Raw genomic sequence first — 21,125 nt, forward strand, 5'->3', positions numbered from 1 at the left:
CCCTTGAACCTGGAGATTTGGGACCCATGGGATGGGTAACAGGCAGTATTACTTTAAAGGCTCTGCGTTTGCTCCCCCAACCTCACCAAACCTCTCAGCCCCGAGAGTGTCCACCCTTATGTCTCCTCCAGCTGTGGGTCTAGATATGGTCAATCCAGGTGGCATCACAGCCCCTGAACGAAGTTTGTAAGAATTTCTCTCTCTTTCACTGTCTTTGTTTCACGGGTTTTTAAAAGGAATTTATTTTTATAATGGGGGTTTAGCTGCTTTTCACGGCTGTGCTTCTGCCGCTTTACACCCACTTGACTCACTTCCAGAGAGATATCAATACATAAGTTTTAAGATTCTTACTAGTCAGATATATTCTTGTGCGGTGAATAGGGGGTGTTGAGTCCAGTTCACTGAGCAAGGAGTAGGTCTTTCTATTACATATTGGGTTTATGGAACGGTATCTGAGCTCATTTGAAACCCTTGTTTTATGCATCACCCCACCTCACCTTTCCCCTTAAGCAGCCATGGTGTGTTTTCTAAACGTGTGACTCTGTTCTGTTTTGTAATTCAGTTCAAGTGTAGCGGTTTTTACATTTCCTCTATAAGTGAGAGCTTATGATAAGTGTCTTTTTCTGTGTGACTTATTTCACTTAGAATCGTCGTAGCTAAAGCCACTCATCATGCTGCTACTAGCCTTATGACATTGATTTCATGGCTGAGTGATATTCCATTGTACATAAGGACCACCACTTCTTTATCCATTTTTCTCTTTCCTGGGATATTTAAGGTGTCATGAAGTGGAGGTTCTTGTCCACAGAGCAGCCCTAAACTTTGGCGTGCCTGTGTCTTGCTGATTTTTAGTTTTCCCAATTTATACGCCCATGAGTGGAAGTGCCCTATGCGCTCTAAGCTGTGTTTTTTCGATGTTTCAGGACACACCGTACACTTCTCCAGAGTGGCTGTTGGCAATTTACATCCCGCCCATCAGCGCAGCAAGGCTCCCATTTCTCCATGGCCTGTTCTGCATTTCTGGTTTTGACACTTTTTTCCGCATGGCCCTTTTGACCGATGGGAAGCGAGACTTCTTTGTAGCGCTGATTTGCCTTTCCAGGTTGCTTGGTTGGCCAAAAAGGGCGTATGCGTTTTTTCCTGAATATATTCAGGAAAAAACGCATACGCCCTTTTTGGCCAAGGGCATCATTGTCGACGTTTTGCCGCTTTTCATGGGCTTTAAAGGCGATTCGAATCGACCTCCTGAAATCTGTTTCCTGCAATTCTGCCTTGCTTTCAAATCCTCTTCGTTGCCTTCCCTCAATATAGTTGTGGACGAGAGTTATCATTTATAACTCTGCAGGTTTGTGAATTGCAGTGCCCCTGAGCTCCATTTTTCACCTCGCTTTTTTGGGAGCTGGCCGCAAAAGCGCAGGATCGCCTCAGGCCCTATTCTGCTTCCGGGCGGCAGGCTGAGCCTGTGGTTAATTCTTCTTCCTGATGGGAAAATAGAGTGACCTGTGCCTGTCCCAACACCTAGAGCTAGTCTCTCATTGGCTCCCCCTCTTCCCGTTCATCCTCAGGACAAATTGCAAGCTGTACGGAACGGGAGGTTAAAGGGGCTGATGCTCCAAGGAGGGAGATTGCTAGTAAAGCGGCTGGAATGGCGAACCCGAGCACAAGGAGATGAGAAATGAGGTGCGTTTTAGAAACCTTTGCCGATCACACGGTGTACCACCTTCTGGGTTTCTCATGCATGTTTTCGAGGTAGGAAGATGCCCTTGAACCTGGAGATTTGGGACCCATGGGATGGGTAACAGGCAGTATTACTTTAAAGGCTCTGCGTTTGCTCCCCCAACCTCACCAAACCTCTCAGCCCCGAGAGTGTCCACCCTTATGTCTCCTCCAGCTGTGGGTCTAGATATGGTCAATCCAGGTTGCATCACAGCCCCTGAACGAAGTTTGTAAGAATTTCTCTCTCTTTCACTGTCTTTGTTTCACGGGTTTTTAAAAGGAATTTATTTTTATAATGGGGGTTTAGCTGCTTTTCACGGCTGTGCTTCTGCCGCTTTACACCCACTTGACTCACTTCCAGAGAGATATCAATACATAAGTTTTAAGATTCTTACTAGTCAGATATATTCTTGTGCGGTGAATAGGGGGTGTTGAGTCCAGTTCACTGAGCAAGGAGTAGGTCTTTCTATTACATATTGGGTTTATGGAACGGTATCTGAGCTCATTTGAAACCCTTGTTTTATGCATCACCCCACCTCACCTTTCCCCTTAAGCAGCCATGGTGTGTTTTCTAAACGTGTGACTCTGTTCTGTTTTGTAATTCAGTTCAAGTGTAGCGGTTTTTACATTCCCTCTATAAGTGAGAGCTTATGATAAGTGTCTTTTTCTGTGTGACTTATTTCACTTAGAATCGTCGTAGCTAAAGCCACTCATCATGCTGCTACTAGCCTTATGACATTGATTTCATGGCTGAGTGATATTCCATTGTACATAAGGACCACCACTTCTTTATCCATTTTTCTCTTTCCTGGGATGTTTAAGGTGTCATGAAGTGGAGGTTCTTGTCCACAGAGCAGCCCTAAACTTTGGCGTGCCTGTGTCTTGCTGATTTTTAGTTTTCCCAATTTATACGCCCATGAGTGGAAGTGCCCTATGCGCTCTAAGCTGTGTTTTTTCGATGTTTCAGGACACACCGTACACTTCTCCAGAGTGGCTGTTGGCAATTTACATCCCGCCCATCAGCGCAGCAAGGCTCCCATTTCTCCATGGCCTGTTCTGCATTTCTGGTTTTGACACTTTTTTCCGCATGGCCCTTTTGACCGATGGGAAGCGAGACTTCTTTGTAGCGCTGATTTGCCTTTCCAGGTTGCTTGGTTGGCCAAAAAGGGCGTATGCGTTTTTTCCTGAATATATTCAGGAAAAAACGCATACGCCCTTTTTGGCCAAGGGCATCATTGTCGACGTTTTGCCGCTTTTCATGGGCTTTAAAGGCGATTCGAATCGACCTCCTGAAATCTGTTTCCTGCAATTCTGCCTTGCTTTCAAATCCTCTTCGTTGCCTTCCCTCAATATATTTGTGGACGAGAGTTATCATTTATAACTCTGCAGGGTTGTGAATTGCAGTGCCCCTGAGCTCCATTTTTCACCTCGCTTTTTTGGGAGCTGGCCGCAAAAGCGCAGGATCGCCTCAGGCCCTATTCTGCTTCCGGGCGGCAGGCTGAGCCTGTGGTTAATTCTTCTTCCTGATGGGAAAATAGAGTGACCTGTGCCTGTCCCAACACCTAGAGCTAGTCTCTCATTGGCTCCCCCTCTTCCCGTTCATCCTCAGGACAAATTGCAAGCTGTACGGAACGGGAGGTTAAAGGGGCTGATGCTCCAAGGAGGGAGATTGCTAGTAAAGCGGCTGGAATGGCGAACCCGAGCACAAGGAGATGAGAAATGAGGTGCGTTTTAGAAACCTTTGCCGATCACACGGTGTACCACCTTCTGGGTTTCTCATGCATGTTTTCGAGGTAGGAAGATGCCCTTGAACCTGGAGATTTGGGACCCATGGGATGGGTAACAGGCAGTATTACTTTAAAGGCTCTGCGTTTGCTCCCCCAACCTCACCAAACCTCTCAGCCCCGAGAGTGTCCACCCTTATGTCTCCTCCAGCTGTGGGTCTAGATATGGTCAATCCAGGTTGCATCACAGCCCCTGAACGAAGTTTGTAAGAATTTCTCTCTCTTTCACTGTCTTTGTTTCACGGGTTTTTAAAAGGAATTTATTTTTATAATGGGGGTTTAGCTGCTTTTCACGGCTGTGCTTCTGCCGCTTTACACCCACTTGACTCACTTCCAGAGAGATATCAATACATAAGTTTTAAGATTCTTACTAGTCAGATATATTCTTGTGCGGTGAATAGGGGGTGTTGAGTCCAGTTCACTGAGCAAGGAGTAGGTCTTTCTATTACATATTGGGTTTATGGAACGGTATCTGAGCTCATTTGAAACCCTTGTTTTATGCATCACCCCACCTCACCTTTCCCCTTAAGCAGCCATGGTGTGTTTTCTAAACGTGTGACTCTGTTCTGTTTTGTAATTCAGTTCAAGTGTAGCGGTTTTTACATTTCCTCTATAAGTGAGAGCTTATGATAAGTGTCTTTTTCTGTGTGACTTATTTCACTTAGAATCGTCGTAGCTAAAGCCACTCATCATGCTGCTACTAGCCTTATGACATTGATTTCATGGCTGAGTGATATTCCATTGTACATAAGGACCACCACTTCTTTATCCATTTTTCTCTTTCCTGGGATATTTAAGGTGTCATGAAGTGGAGGTTCTTGTCCACAGAGCAGCCCTAAACTTTGGCGTGCCTGTGTCTTGCTGATTTTTAGTTTTCCCAATTTATACGCCCATGAGTGGAAGTGCCCTATGCGCTCTAAGCTGTGTTTTTTCGGTGTTTCAGGACACACCGTACACTTCTCCAGAGTGGCTGTTGGCAATTTACATCCCGCCCATCAGCGTAGCAAGGCTCCCATTTCTCCATGGCCTGTCCTGCATTTCTGGTTTTGACACTTTTTTCCGCATGGCCCTTTTGACCGATGGGAAGCGAGACTTCTTTGTAGCGCTGATTTGCCTTTCCAGGTTGCTTGGTTGGCCAAAAAGGGCGTATGCGTTTTTTCCTGAATATATTCAGGAAAAAACGCATACGCCCTTTTTGGCCAAGGGCATCATTGTCGACGTTTTGCCGCTTTTCATGGGCTTTAAAGGCGATTCGAATCGACCTCCTGAAATCTGTTTCCTGCAATTCTGCCTTGCTTTCAGATCCTCTTCGTTGCCTTCCCTCAATATATTTGTGGACGAGAGTTATCATTTATAACTCTGCAGGTTTGTGAATTGCAGTGCCCCTGAGCTCCATTTTTCACCTCGCTTTTTTGGGAGCTGGCCGCAAAAGCGCAGGATCGCCTCAGGCCCTATTCTGCTTCCGGGCGGCAGGCTGAGCCTGTGGTTAATTCTTCTTCCTGATGGGAAAATAGAGTGACCTGTGCCTGTCCCAACACCTAGAGCTAGTCTCTCATTGGCTCCCCCTCTTCCCGTTCATCCTCAGGACAAATTGCAAGCTGTACGGAACGGGAGGTTAAAGGGGCTGATTCTCCAAGGAGGGAGATTGCTAGTAAAGCGGCTGGAATGGCGAACCCGAGCACAAGGAGATGAGAAATGAGGTGCGTTTTAGAAACCTTTGCCGATCACACGGTGTACCACCTTCTGGGTTTCTCATGCATGTTTTCGAGGTAGGAAGATGCCCTTGAACCTGGAGATTTGGGACCCATGGGATGGGTAACAGGCAGTATTACTTTAAAGGCTCTGCGTTTGCTCCCCCAACCTCACCAAACCTCTCAGCCCCGAGAGTGTCCACCCTTATGTCTCCTCCAGCTGTGGGTCTAGATATGGTCAATCCAGGTGGCATCACAGCCCCTGAACGAAGTTTGTAAGAATTTCTCTCTCTTTCACTGTCTTTGTTTCACGGGTTTTTAAAAGGAATTTATTTTTATAATGGGGGTTTAGCTGCTTTTCACGGCTGTGCTTCTGCCGCTTTACACCCACTTGACTCACTTCCAGAGAGATATCAATACATAAGTTTTAAGATTCTTACTAGTCAGATATATTCTTGTGCGGTGAATAGGGGGTGTTGAGTCCAGTTCACTGAGCAAGGAGTAGGTCTTTCTATTACATATTGGGTTTATGGAACGGTATCTGAGCTCATTTGAAACCCTTGTTTTATGCATCACCCCACCTCACCTTTCCCCTTAAGCAGCCATGGTGTGTTTTCTAAACGTGTGACTCTGTTCTGTTTTGTAATTCAGTTCAAGTGTAGCGGTTTTTACATTCCCTCTATAAGTGAGAGCTTATGATAAGTGTCTTTTTCTGTGTGACTTATTTCACTTAGAATCGTCGTAGCTAAAGCCACTCATCATGCTGCTACTAGCCTTATGACATTGATTTCATGGCTGAGTGATATTCCATTGTACATAAGGACCACCACTTCTTTATCCATTTTTCTCTTTCCTGGGATATTTAAGGTGTCATGAAGTGGAGGTTCTTGTCCACAGAGCAGCCCTAAACTTTGGCGTGCCTGTGTCTTGCTGATTTTTAGTTTTCCCAATTTATACGCCCATGAGTGGAAGTGCCCTATGCGCTCTAAGCTGTGTTTTTTCGATGTTTCAGGACACACCGTACACTTCTCCAGAGTGGCTGTTGGCAATTTACATCCCGCCCATCAGCGCAGCAAGGCTCCCATTTCTCCATGGCCTGTTCTGCATTTCTGGTTTTGACACTTTTTTCCGCATGGCCCTTTTGACCGATGGGAAGCGAGACTTCTTTGTAGCGCTGATTTGCCTTTCCAGGTTGCTTGGTTGGCCAAAAAGGGCGTATGCGTTTTTTCCTGAATATATTCAGGAAAAAACGCATACGCCCTTTTTGGCCAAGGGCATCATTGTCGACGTTTTGCCGCTTTTCATGGGCTTTAAAGGCGATTCGAATCGACCTCCTGAAATCTGTTTCCTGCAATTCTGCCTTGCTTTCAGATCCTCTTCGTTGCCTTCCCTCAATATATTTGTGGACGAGAGTTATCATTTATAACTCTGCAGGTTTGTGAATTGCAGTGCCCCTGAGCTCCATTTTTCACCTCGCTTTTTTGGGAGCTGGCCGCAAAAGCGCAGGATCGCCTCAGGCCCTATTCTGCTTCCGGGCGGCAGGCTGAGCCTGTGGTTAATTCTTCTTCCTGATGGGAAAATAGAGTGACCTGTGCCTGTCCCAACACCTAGAGCTAGTCTCTCATTGGCTCCCCCTCTTCCCGTTCATCCTCAGGACAAATTGCAAGCTGTACGGAACGGGAGGTTAAAGGGGCTGATTCTCCAAGGAGGGAGATTGCTAGTAAAGCGGCTGGAATGGCGAACCCGAGCACAAGGAGATGAGAAATGAGGTGCGTTTTAGAAACCTTTGCCGATCACACGGTGTACCACCTTCTGGGTTTCTCATGCATGTTTTCGAGGTAGGAAGATGCCCTTGAACCTGGAGATTTGGGACCCATGGGATGGGTAACAGGCAGTATTACTTTAAAGGCTCTGCGTTTGCTCCCCCAACCTCACCAAACCTCTCAGCCCCGAGAGTGTCCACCCTTATGTCTCCTCCAGCTGTGGGTCTAGATATGGTCAATCCAGGTGGCATCACAGCCCCTGAACGAAGTTTGTAAGAATTTCTCTCTCTTTCACTGTCTTTGTTTCACGGGTTTTTAAAAGGAATTTATTTTTATAATGGGGGTTTAGCTGCTTTTCACGGCTGTGCTTCTGCCGCTTTACACCCACTTGACTCACTTCCAGAGAGATATCAATACATAAGTTTTAAGATTCTTACTAGTCAGATATATTCTTGTGCGGTGAATAGGGGGTGTTGAGTCCAGTTCACTGAGCAAGGAGTAGGTCTTTCTATTACATATTGGGTTTATGGAACGGTATCTGAGCTCATTTGAAACCCTTGTTTTATGCATCACCCCACCTCACCTTTCCCCTTAAGCAGCCATGGTGTGTTTTCTAAACGTGTGACTCTGTTCTGTTTTGTAATTCAGTTCAAGTGTAGCGGTTTTTACATTCCCTCTATAAGTGAGAGCTTATGATAAGTGTCTTTTTCTGTGTGACTTATTTCACTTAGAATCGTCGTAGCTAAAGCCACTCATCATGCTGCTACTAGCCTTATGACATTGATTTCATGGCTGAGTGATATTCCATTGTACATAAGGACCACCACTTCTTTATCCATTTTTCTCTTTCCTGGGATATTTAAGGTGTCATGAAGTGGAGGTTCTTGTCCACAGAGCAGCCCTAAACTTTGGCGTGCCTGTGTCTTGCTGATTTTTAGTTTTCCCAATTTATACGCCCATGAGTGGAAGTGCCCTATGCGCTCTAAGCTGTGTTTTTTCGATGTTTCAGGACACACCGTACACTTCTCCAGAGTGGCTGTTGGCAATTTACATCCCGCCCATCAGCGCAGCAAGGCTCCCATTTCTCCATGGCCTGTTCTGCATTTCTGGTTTTGACACTTTTTTCCGCATGGCCCTTTTGACCGATGGGAAGCGAGACTTCTTTGTAGCGCTGATTTGCCTTTCCAGGTTGCTTGGTTGGCCAAAAAGGGCGTATGCGTTTTTTCCTGAATATATTCAGGAAAAAACGCATACGCCCTTTTTGGCCAAGGGCATCATTGTCGACGTTTTGCCGCTTTTCATGGGCTTTAAAGGCGATTCGAATCGACCTCCTGAAATCTGTTTCCTGCAATTCTGCCTTGCTTTCAGATCCTCTTCGTTGCCTTCCCTCAATATATTTGTGGACGAGAGTTATCATTTATAACTCTGCAGGTTTGTGAATTGCAGTGCCCCTGAGCTCCATTTTTCACCTCGCTTTTTTGGGAGCTGGCCGCAAAAGCGCAGGATCGCCTCAGGCCCTATTCTGCTTCCGGGCGGCAGGCTGAGCCTGTGGTTAATTCTTCTTCCTGATGGGAAAATAGAGTGACCTGTGCCTGTCCCAACACCTAGAGCTAGTCTCTCATTGGCTCCCCCTCTTCCCGTTCATCCTCAGGACAAATTGCAAGCTGTACGGAACGGGAGGTTAAAGGGGCTGATTCTCCAAGGAGGGAGATTGCTAGTAAAGCGGCTGGAATGGCGAACCCGAGCACAAGGAGATGAGAAATGAGGTGCGTTTTAGAAACCTTTGCCGATCACACGGTGTACCACCTTCTGGGTTTCTCATGCATGTTTTCGAGGTAGGAAGATGCCCTTGAACCTGGAGATTTGGGACCCATGGGATGGGTAACAGGCAGTATTACTTTAAAGGCTCTGCGTTTGCTCCCCCAACCTCACCAAACCTCTCAGCCCCGAGAGTGTCCACCCTTATGTCTCCTCCAGCTGTGGGTCTAGATATGGTCAATCCAGGTTGCATCACAGCCCCTGAACGAAGTTTGTAAGAATTTCTCTCTCTTTCACTGTCTTTGTTTCACGGGTTTTTAAAAGGAATTTATTTTTATAATGGGGTTTAGCTGCTTTTCACGGCTGTGCTTCTGCCGCTTTACACCCACTTGACTCACTTCCAGAGAGATATCAATACATAAGTTTTAAGATTCTTACTAGTCAGATATATTCTTGTGCGGTGAATAGGGGGTGTTGAGTCCAGTTCACTGAGCAAGGAGTAGGTCTTTCTATTACATATTGGGTTTATGGAACGGTATCTGAGCTCATTTGAAACCCTTGTTTTATGCATCACCCCACCTCACCTTTCCCCTTAAGCAGCCATGGTGTGTTTTCTAAACGTGTGACTCTGTTCTGTTTTGTAATTCAGTTCAAGTGTAGCGGTTTTTACATTTCCTCTATAAGTGAGAGCTTATGATAAGTGTCTTTTTCTGTGTGACTTATTTCACTTAGAATCGTCGTAGCTAAAGCCACTCATCATGCTGCTACTAGCCTTATGACATTGATTTCATGGCTGAGTGATATTCCATTGTACATAAGGACCACCACTTCTTTATCCATTTTTCTCTTTCCTGGGATATTTAAGGTGTCATGAAGTGGAGGTTCTTGTCCACAGAGCAGCCCTAAACTTTGGCGTGCCTGTGTCTTGCTGATTTTTAGTTTTCCCAATTTATACGCCCATGAGTGGAAGTGCCCTATGCGCTCTAAGCTGTGTTTTTTCGGTGTTTCAGGACACACCGTACACTTCTCCAGAGTGGCTGTTGGCAATTTACATCCCGCCCATCAGCGTAGCAAGGCTCCCATTTCTCCATGGCCTGTCCTGCATTTCTGGTTTTGACACTTTTTTCCGCATGGCCCTTTTGACCGATGGGAAGCGAGACTTCTTTGTAGCGCTGATTTGCCTTTCCAGGTTGCTTGGTTGGCCAAAAAGGGCGTATGCGTTTTTTCCTGAATATATTCAGGAAAAAACGCATACGCCCTTTTTGGCCAAGGGCATCATTGTCGACGTTTTGCCGCTTTTCATGGGCTTTAAAGGCGATTCGAATCGACCTCCTGAAATCTGTTTCCTGCAATTCTGCCTTGCTTTCAAATCCTCTTCGTTGCCTTCCCTCAATATATTTGTGGACGAGAGTTATCATTTATAACTCTGCAGGGTTGTGAATTGCAGTGCCCCTGAGCTCCATTTTTCACCTCGCTTTTTTGGGAGCTGGCCGCAAAAGCGCAGGATCGCCTCAGGCCCTATTCTGCTTCCGGGCGGCAGGCTGAGCCTGTGGTTAATTCTTCTTCCTGATGGGAAAATAGAGTGACCTGTGCCTGTCCCAACACCTAGAGCTAGTCTCTCATTGGCTCCCCCTCTTCCCGTTCATCCTCAGGACAAATTGCAAGCTGTACGGAACGGGAGGTTAAAGGGGCTGATTCTCCAAGGAGGGAGATTGCTAGTAAAGCGGCTGGAATGGCGAACCCGAGCACAAGGAGATGAGAAATGAGGTGCGTTTTAGAAACCTTTGCCGATCACACGGTGTACCACCTTCTGGGTTTCTCATGCATGTTTTCGAGGTAGGAAGATGCCCTTGAACCTGGAGATTTGGGACCCATGGGATGGGTAACAGGCAGTATTACTTTAAAGGCTCTGCGTTTGCTCCCCCAACCTCACCAAACCTCTCAGCCCCGAGAGTGTCCACCCTTATGTCTCCTCCAGCTGTGGGTCTAGATATGGTCAATCCAGGTGGCATCACAGCCCCTGAACGAAGTTTGTAAGAATTTCTCTCTCTTTCACTGTCTTTGTTTCACGGGTTTTTAAAAGGAATTTATTTTTATAATGGGGGTTTAGCTGCTTTTCACGGCTGTGCTTCTGCCGCTTTACACCCACTTGACTCACTTCCAGAGAGATATCAATACATAAGTTTTAAGATTCTTACTAGTCAGATATATTCTTGTGCGGTGAATAGGGGGTGTTGAGTCCAGTTCACTGAGCAAGGAGTAGGTCTTTCTATTACATATTGGGTTTATGGAACGGTATCTGAGCTCATTTGAAACCCTTGTTTTATGCATCACCCCACCTCACCTTTCCCCTTAAGCAGCCATGGTGTGTTTTCTAAACGTGTGACTCTGTTCTGTTTTGTAATTCAGTTCAAGTGTAGCGGTTTTTACATTCCCTCTATAAGTGAGAGCTTATGATAAGTGTCTTTTTCTGTGTGACTTATTTCACTTAGAATCGTCGTAGCTAAAGCCACTCATCATGCTGCTACTAGCCTTATGACATTGATTTCATGGCTGAGTGATATTCCATTGTACATAAGGACCACCACTTCTTTATCCATTTTTCTCTTTCCTGGGATATTTAAGGTGTCATGAAGTGGAGGTTCTTGTCCACAGAGCAGCCCTAAACTTTGGCGTGCCTGTGTCTTGCTGATTTTTAGTTTTCCCAATTTATACGCCCATGAGTGGAAGTGCCCTATGCGCTCTAAGCTGTGTTTTTTCGATGTTTCAGGACACACCGTACACTTCTCCAGAGTGGCTGTTGGCAATTTACATCCCGCCCATCAGCGCAGCAAGGCTCCCATTTCTCCATGGCCTGTTCTGCATTTCTGGTTTTGACACTTTTTTCCGCATGGCCCTTTTGACCGATGGGAAGCGAGACTTCTTTGTAGCGCTGATTTGCCTTTCCAGGTTGCTTGGTTGGCCAAAAAGGGCGTATGCGTTTTTTCCTGAATATATTCAGGAAAAAACGCATACGCCCTTTTTGGCCAAGGGCATCATTGTCGACGTTTTGCCGCTTTTCATGGGCTTTAAAGGCGATTCGAATCGACCTCCTGAAATCTGTTTCCTGCAATTCTGCCTTGCTTTCAGATCCTCTTCGTTGCCTTCCCTCAATATATTTGTGGACGAGAGTTATCATTTATAACTCTGCAGGTTTGTGAATTGCAGTGCCCCTGAGCTCCATTTTTCACCTCGCTTTTTTGGGAGCTGGCCGCAAAAGCGCAGGATCGCCTCAGGCCCTATTCTGCTTCCGGGCGGCAGGCTGAGCCTGTGGTTAATTCTTCTTCCTGATGGGAAAATAGAGTGACCTGTGCCTGTCCCAACACCTAGAGCTAGTCTCTCATTGGCTCCCCCTCTTCCCGTTCATCCTCAGGACAAATTGCAAGCTGTACGGAACGGGAGGTTAAAGGGGCTGATTCTCCAAGGAGGGAGATTGCTAGTAAAGCGGCTGGAATGGCGAACCCGAGCACAAGGAGATGAGAAATGAGGTGCGTTTTAGAAACCTTTGCCGATCACACGGTGTACCACCTTCTGGGTTTCTCATGCATGTTTTCGAGGTAGGAAGATGCCCTTGAACCTGGAGATTTGGGACCCATGGGATGGGTAACAGGCAGTATTACTTTAAAGGCTCTGCGTTTGCTCCCCCAACCTCACCAAACCTCTCAGCCCCGAGAGTGTCCACCCTTATGTCTCCTCCAGCTGTGGGTCTAGATATGGTCAATCCAGGTGGCATCACAGCCCCTGAACGAAGTTTGTAAGAATTTCTCTCTCTTTCACTGTCTTTGTTTCACGGGTTTTTAAAAGGAATTTATTTTTATAATGGGGGTTTAGCTGCTTTTCACGGCTGTGCTTCTGCCGCTTTACACCCACTTGACTCACTTCCAGAGAGATATCAATACATAAGTTTTAAGATTCTTACTAGTCAGATATATTCTTGTGCGGTGAATAGGGGGTGTTGAGTCCAGTTCACTGAGCAAGGAGTAGGTCTTTCTATTACATATTGGGTTTATGGAACGGTATCTGAGCTCATTTGAAACCCTTGTTTTATGCATCACCCCACCTCACCTTTCCCCTTAAGCAGCCATGGTGTGTTTTCTAAACGTGTGACTCTGTTCTGTTTTGTAATTCAGTTCAAGTGTAGCGGTTTTTACATTCCCTCTATAAGTGAGAGCTTATGATAAGTGTCTTTTTCTGTGTGACTTATTTCACTTAGAATCGTCGTAGCTAAAGCCACTCATCATGCTGCTACTAGCCTTATGACATTGATTTCATGGCTGAGTGATATTCCATTGTACATAAGGACCACCACTTCTTTATCCATTTTTCTCTTTCCTGGGATATTTAAGGTGTCATGAAGTGGAGGTTCTTGTCCACAGAGCAGCCCTAAACTTTGGCGTGCCTGTGTCTTGCTGATTTTTAGTTTTCCCAATTTATACGCCCATGAGTGGAAGTGCCCTATGCGCTCTAAGCTGTGTTTTTTCGATGTTTCAGGACACACCGTACACTTCTCCAGAGTGGCTGTTGGCAATTTACATCCCGCCCATCAGCGCAGCAAGGCTCCCATTTCTCCATGGCCTGTTCTGCATTTCTGGTTTTGACACTTTTTTCCGCATGGCCCTTTTGACCGATGGGAAGCGAGACTTCTTTGTAGCGCTGATTTGCCTTTCCAGGTTGCTTGGTTGGCCAAAAAGGGCGTATGCGTTTTTTCCTGAATATATTCAGGAAAAAACGCATACGCCCTTTTTGGCCAAGGGCATCATTGTCGACGTTTTGCCGCTTTTCATGGGCTTTAAAGGCGATTCGAATCGACCTCCTGAAATCTGTTTCCTGCAATTCTGCCTTGCTTTCAGATCCTCTTCGTTGCCTTCCCTCAATATATTTGTGGACGAGAGTTATCATTTATAACTCTGCAGGTTTGTGAATTGCAGTGCCCCTGAGCTCCATTTTTCACCTCGCTTTTTTGGGAGCTGGCCGCAAAAGCGCAGGATCGCCTCAGGCCCTATTCTGCTTCCGGGCGGCAGGCTGAGCCTGTGGTTAATTCTTCTTCCTGATGGGAAAATAGAGTGACCTGTGCCTGTCCCAACACCTAGAGCTAGTCTCTCATTGGCTCCCCCTCTTCCCGTTCATCCTCAGGACAAATTGCAAGCTGTACGGAACGGGAGGTTAAAGGGGCTGATTCTCCAAGGAGGGAGATTGCTAGTAAAGCGGCTGGAATGGCGAACCCGAGCACAAGGAGATGAGAAATGAGGTGCGTTTTAGAAACCTTTGCCGATCACACGGTGTACCACCTTCTGGGTTTCTCATGCATGTTTTCGAGGTAGGAAGATGCCCTTGAACCTGGAGATTTGGGACCCATGGGATGGGTAACAGGCAGTATTACTTTAAAGGCTCTGCGTTTGCTCCCCCAACCTCACCAAACCTCTCAGCCCCGAGAGTGTCCACCCTTATGTCTCCTCCAGCTGTGGGTCTAGATATGGTCAATCCAGGTTGCATCACAGCCCCTGAACGAAGTTTGTAAGAATTTCTCTCTCTTTCACTGTCTTTGTTTCACGGGTTTTTAAAAGGAATTTATTTTTATAATGGGGTTTAGCTGCTTTTCACGGCTGTGCTTCTGCCGCTTTACACCCACTTGACTCACTTCCAGAGAGATATCAATACATAAGTTTTAAGATTCTTACTAGTCAGATATATTCTTGTGCGGTGAATAGGGGGTGTTGAGTCCAGTTCACTGAGCAAGGAGTAGGTCTTTCTATTACATATTGGGTTTATGGAACGGTATCTGAGCTCATTTGAAACCCTTGTTTTATGCATCACCCCACCTCACCTTTCCCCTTAAGCAGCCATGGTGTGTTTTCTAAACGTGTGACTCTGTTCTGTTTTGTAATTCAGTTCAAGTGTAGCGGTTTTTACATTTCCTCTATAAGTGAGAGCTTATGATAAGTGTCTTTTTCTGTGTGACTTATTTCACTTAGAATCGTCGTAGCTAAAGCCACTCATCATGCTGCTACTAGCCTTATGACATTGATTTCATGGCTGAGTGATATTCCATTGTACATAAGGACCACCACTTCTTTATCCATTTTTCTCTTTCCTGGGATATTTAAGGTGTCATGAAGTGGAGGTTCTTGTCCACAGAGCAGCCCTAAACTTTGGCGTGCCTGTGTCTTGCTGATTTTTAGTTTTCCCAATTTATACGCCCATGAGTGGAAGTGCCCTATGCGCTCTAAGCTGTGTTTTTTCGGTGTTTCAGGACACACCGTACACTTCTCCAGAGTGGCTGTTGGCAATTTACATCCCGCCCATCAGCGTAGCAAGGCTCCCATTTCTCCATGGCCTGTCCTGCATTTCTGGTTTTGACACTTTTTTCCGCATGGCCCTTTTGACCGATGGGAAGCGAGACTTCTTTGTAGCGCTGATTTGCCTTTCCAGGTTGCTTGGTTGGCCAAAAAGGGCGTATGCGTTTTTTCCTGAATATATTCAGGAAAAAACGCATACGCCCTTTTTGGCCAAGGGCATCATTGTCGACGTTTTGCCGCTTTTCATGGGCTTTAAAGGCGATTCGAATCGACCTCCTGAAATCTGTTTCCTGCAATTCTGCCTTGCTTTCAAATCCTCTTCGTTGCCTTCCCTCAATATATTTGTGGACGAGAGTTATCATTTATAACTCTGCAGGTTTGTGAATTGCAGTGCCCCTGAGCTCCATTTTTCACCTCGCTTTTTTGGGAGCTGGCCGCAAAAGCGCAGGATCGCCTCAGGCCCTATTCTGCTTCCGGGCGGCAGGCTGAGCCTGTGGTTAATTCTTCTTCCTGATGGGAAAATAGAGTGACCTGTGCCTGTCCCAACACCTAGAGCTAGTCTCTCATTGGCTCCCCCTCTTCCCGTTCATCCTCAGGACAAATTGCAAGCTGTACGGAACGGGAGGTTAAAGGGGCTGATGCTCCAAGGAGGGAGATTGCTAGTAAAGCGGCTGGAATGGCGAACCCGAGCACAAGGAGATGAGAAATGAGGTGCGTTTTAGAAACCTTTGCCGATCACACGGTGTACCACCTTCTGGGTTTCTCATGCATGTTTTCGAGGTAGGAAGATGCCCTTGAACCTGGAGATTTGGGACCCATGGGATGGGTAACAGGCAGTATTACTTTAAAGGCTCTGCGTTTGCTCCCCCAACCTCACCAAACCTCTCAGCCCCGAGAGTGTCCACCCTTATGTCTCCTCCAGCTGTGGGTCTAGATATGGTCAATCCAGGTTGCATCACAGCCCCTGAACGAAGTTTGTAAGAATTTCTCTCTCTTTCACTGTCTTTGTTTCACGGGTTTTTAAAAGGAATTTATTTTTATAATGGGGTTTAGCTGCTTTTCACGGCTGTGCTTCTGCCGCTTTACACCCACTTGACTCACTTCCAGAGAGATATCAATACATAGGTTTTAAGATTCTTACTAGTCAGATATATTCTTGTGCGGTGAATAGGGGGTGTTGAGTCCAGTTCACTGAGCAAGGAGTAGGTCTTTCTATTACATATTGGGTTTATGGAACGGTATCTGAGCTCATTTGAAACCCTTGTTTTATGCATCACCCCACCTCACCTTTCCCCTTAAGCAGCCATGGTGTGTTTTCTAAACGTGTGACTCTGTTCTGTTTTGTAATTCAGTTCAAGTGTAGCGGTTTTTACATTCCCTCTATAAGTGAGAGCTTATGATAAGTGTCTTTTTCTGTGTGACTTATTTCACTTAGAATCGTCGTAGCTAAAGCCACTCATCATGCTGCTACTAGCCTTATGACATTGATTTCATGGCTGAGTGATATTCCATTGTACATAAGGACCACCACTTCTTTATCCATTTTTCTCTTTCCTGGGATATTTAAGGTGTCATGAAGTGGAGGTTCTTGTCCACAGAGCAGCCCTAAACTTTGGCGTGCCTGTGTCTTGCTGATTTTTAGTTTTCCCAATTTATACGCCCATGAGTGGAAGTGCCCTATGCGCTCTAAGCTGTGTTTTTTCGATGTTTCAGGACACACCGTACACTTCTCCAGAGTGGCTGTTGGCAATTTACATCCCGCCCATCAGCGCAGCAAGGCTCCCATTTCTCCATGGCCTGTTCTGCATTTCTGGTTTTGACACTTTTTTCCGCATGGCCCTTTTGACCGATGGGAAGCGAGACTTCTTTGTAGCGCTGATTTGCCTTTCCAGGTTGCTTGGTTGGCCAAAAAGGGCGTATGCGTTTTTTCCTGAATATATTCAGGAAAAAACGCATACGCCCTTTTTGGCCAAGGGCATCATTGTCGACGTTTTGCCGCTTTTCATGGGCTTTAAAGGCGATTCGAATCGACCTCCTGAAATCTGTTTCCTGCAATTCTGCCTTGCTTTCAAATCCTCTTCGTTGCCTTCCCTCAATATATTTGTGGACGAGAGTTATCATTTATAACTCTGCAGGTTTGTGAATTGCAGTGCCCCTGAGCTCCATTTTTCACCTCGCTTTTTTGGGAGCTGGCCGCAAAAGCGCAGGATCGCCTCAGGCCCTATTCTGCTTCCGGGCGGCAGGCTGAGCCTGTGGTTAATTCTTCTTCCTGATGGGAAAATAGAGTGACCTGTGCCTGTCCCAACACCTAGAGCTAGTCTCTCATTGGCTCCCCCTCTTCCCGTTCATCCTCAGGACAAATTGCAAGCTGTACGGAACGGGAGGTTAAAGGGGCTGATTCTCCAAGGAGGGAGATTGCTAGTAAAGCGGCTGGAATGGCGAACCCGAGCACAAGGAGATGAGAAATGAGGTGCGTTTTAGAAACCTTTGCCGATCACACGGTGTACCACCTTCTGGGTTTCTCATGCATGTTTTCGAGGTAGGAAGATGCCCTTGAACCTGGAGATTTGGGACCCATGGGATGGGTAACAGGCAGTATTACTTTAAAGGCTCTGCGTTTGCTCCCCCAACCTCACCAAACCTCTCAGCCCCGAGAGTGTCCACCCTTATGTCTCCTCCAGCTGTGGGTCTAGATATGGTCAATCCAGGTTGCATCACAGCCCCTGAACGAAGTTTGTAAGAATTTCTCTCTCTTTCACTGTCTTTGTTTCACGGGTTTTTAAAAGGAATTTATTTTTATAATGGGGTTTAGCTGCTTTTCACGGCTGTGCTTCTGCCGCTTTACACCCACTTGACTCACTTCCAGAGAGATATCAATACATAAGTTTTAAGATTCTTACTAGTCAGATATATTCTTGTGCGGTGAATAGGGGGTGTTGAGTCCAGTTCACTGAGCAAGGAGTAGGTCTTTCTATTACATATTGGGTTTATGGAACGGTATCTGAGCTCATTTGAAACCCTTGTTTTATGCATCACCCCACCTCACCTTTCCCCTTAAGCAGCCATGGTGTGTTTTCTAAACGTGTGACTCTGTTCTGTTTTGTAATTCAGTTCAAGTGTAGCGGTTTTTACATTTCCTCTATAAGTGAGAGCTTATGATAAGTGTCTTTTTCTGTGTGACTTATTTCACTTAGAATCGTCGTAGCTAAAGCCACTCATCATGCTGCTACTAGCCTTATGACATTGATTTCATGGCTGAGTGATATTCCATTGTACATAAGGACCACCACTTCTTTATCCATTTTTCTCTTTCCTGGGATATTTAAGGTGTCATGAAGTGGAGGTTCTTGTCCACAGAGCAGCCCTAAACTTTGGCGTGCCTGTGTCTTGCTGATTTTTAGTTTTCCCAATTTATACGCCCATGAGTGGAAGTGCCCTATGCGCTCTAAGCTGTGTTTTTTCGGTGTTTCAGGACACACCGTACACTTCTCCAGAGTGGCTGTTGGCAATTTACATCCCGCCCATCAGCGTAGCAAGGCTCCCATTTCTCCATGGCCTGTCCTGCATTTCTGGTTTTGACACTTTTTTCCGCATGGCCCTTTTGACCGATGGGAAGCGAGACTTCTTTGTAGCGCTGATTTGCCTTTCCAGGTTGCTTGGTTGGCCAAAAAGGGCGTATGCGTTTTTTCCTGAATATATTCAGGAAAAAACGCATACGCCCTTTTTGGCCAAGGGCATCATTGTCGACGTTTTGCCGCTTTTCATGGGCTTTAAAGGCGATTCGAATCGACCTCCTGAAATCTGTTTCCTGCAATTCTGCCTTGCTTTCAAATCCTCTTCGTTGCCTTCCCTCAATATATTTGTGGACGAGAGTTATCATTTATAACTCTGCAGGTTTGTGAATTGCAGTGCCCCTGAGCTCCATTTTTCACCTCGCTTTTTTGGGAGCTGGCCGCAAAAGCGCAGGATCGCCTCAGGCCCTATTCTGCTTCCGGGCGGCAGGCTGAGCCTGTGGTTAATTCTTCTTCCTGATGGGAAAATAGAGTGACCTGTGCCTGTCCCAACACCTAGAGCTAGTCTCTCATTGGCTCCCCCTCTTCCCGTTCATCCTCAGGACAAATTGCAAGCTGTACGGAACGGGAGGTTAAAGGGGCTGATGCTCCAAGGAGGGAGATTGCTAGTAAAGCGGCTGGAATGGCGAACCCGAGCACAAGGAGATGAGAAATGAGGTGCGTTTTAGAAACCTTTGCCGATCACACGGTGTACCACCTTCTGGGTTTCTCATGCATGTTTTCGAGGTAGGAAGATGCCCTTGAACCTGGAGATTTGGGACCCATGGGATGGGTAACAGGCAGTATTACTTTAAAGGCTCTGCGTTTGCTCCCCCAACCTCACCAAACCTCTCAGCCCCGAGAGTGTCCACCCTTATGTCTCCTCCAGCTGTGGGTCTAGATATGGTCAATCCAGGTTGCATCACAGCCCCTGAACGAAGTTTGTAAGAATTTCTCTCTCTTTCACTGTCTTTGTTTCACGGGTTTTTAAAAGGAATTTATTTTTATAATGGGGGTTTAGCTGCTTTTCACGGCTGTGCTTCTGCCGCTTTACACCCACTTGACTCACTTCCAGAGAGATATCAATACATAAGTTTTAAGATTCTTACTAGTCAGATATATTCTTGTGCGGTGAATAGGGGGTGTTGAGTCCAGTTCACTGAGCAAGGAGTAGGTCTTTCTATTACATATTGGGTTTATGGAACGGTATCTGAGCTCATTTGAAACCCTTGTTTTATGCATCACCCCACCTCACCTTTCCCCTTAAGCAGCCATGGTGTGTTTTCTAAACGTATGACTCTGTTCTGTTTTGTAATTCAGTTCAAGTGTAGCGGTTTTTACATTCCCTCTATAAGTGAGAGCTTATGATAAGTGTCTTTTTCTGTGTGACTTATTTCACTTAGAATCGTCGTAGCTAAAGCCACTCATCATGCTGCTACTAGCCTTATGACATTGATTTCATGGCTGAGTGATATTCCATTGTACATAAGGACCACCACTTCTTTATCCATTTTTCTCTTTCCTGGGATATTTAAGGTGTCATGAAGTGGAGGTTCTTGTCCACAGAGCAGCCCTAAACTTTGGCGTGCCTGTGTCTTGCTGATTTTTAGTTTTCCCAATTTATACGCCCATGAGTGGAAGTGCCCTATGCGCTCTAAGCTGTGTTTTTTCGGTGTTTCAGGACACACCGTACACTTCTCCAGAGTGGCTGTTGGCAATTTACATCCCGCCCATCAGCGTAGCAAGGCTCCCATTTCTCCATGGCCTGTCCTGCATTTCTGGTTTTGACACTTTTTTCCGCATGGCCCTTTTGACCGATGGGAAGCGAGACTTCTTTGTAGCGCTGATTTGCCTTTCCAGGTTGCTTGGTTGGCCAAAAAGGGCGTATGCGTTTTTTCCTGAATATATTCAGGAAAAAACGCATACGCCCTTTTTGGCCAAGGGCATCATTGTCGACGTTTTGCCGCTTTTCATGGGCTTTAAAGGCGATTCGAATCGACCTCCTGAAATCTGTTTCCTGCAATTCTGCCTTGCTTTCAAATCCTCTTCGTTGCCTTCCCTCAATATATTTGTGGACGAGAGTTATCATTTATAACTCTGCAGGTTTGTGAATTGCAGTGCCCCTGAGCTCCATTTTTCACCTCGCTTTTTTGGGAGCTGGCCGCAAAAGCGCAGGATCGCCTCAGGCCCTATTCTGCTTCCGGGCGGCAGGCTGAGCCTGTGGTTAATTCTTCTTCCTGATGGGAAAATAGAGTGACCTGTGCCTGTCCCAACACCTAGAGCTAGTCTCTCATTGGCTCCCCCTCTTCCCGTTCATCCTCAGGACAAATTGCAAGCTGTACGGAACGGGAGGTTAAAGGGGCTGATGCTCCAAGGAGGGAGATTGCTAGTAAAGCGGCTGGAATGGCGAACCCGAGCACAAGGAGATGAGAAATGAGGTGCGTTTTAGAAACCTTTGCCGATCACACGGTGTACCACCTTCTGGGTTTCTCATGCATGTTTTCGAGGTAGGAAGATGCCCTTGAAC

Source organism: Balaenoptera ricei, chromosome 4 (assembly GCF_028023285.1).
Source record: "Balaenoptera ricei isolate mBalRic1 chromosome 4, mBalRic1.hap2, whole genome shotgun sequence".
NCBI lineage: Eukaryota > Metazoa > Chordata > Mammalia > Artiodactyla > Balaenopteridae > Balaenoptera > Balaenoptera ricei.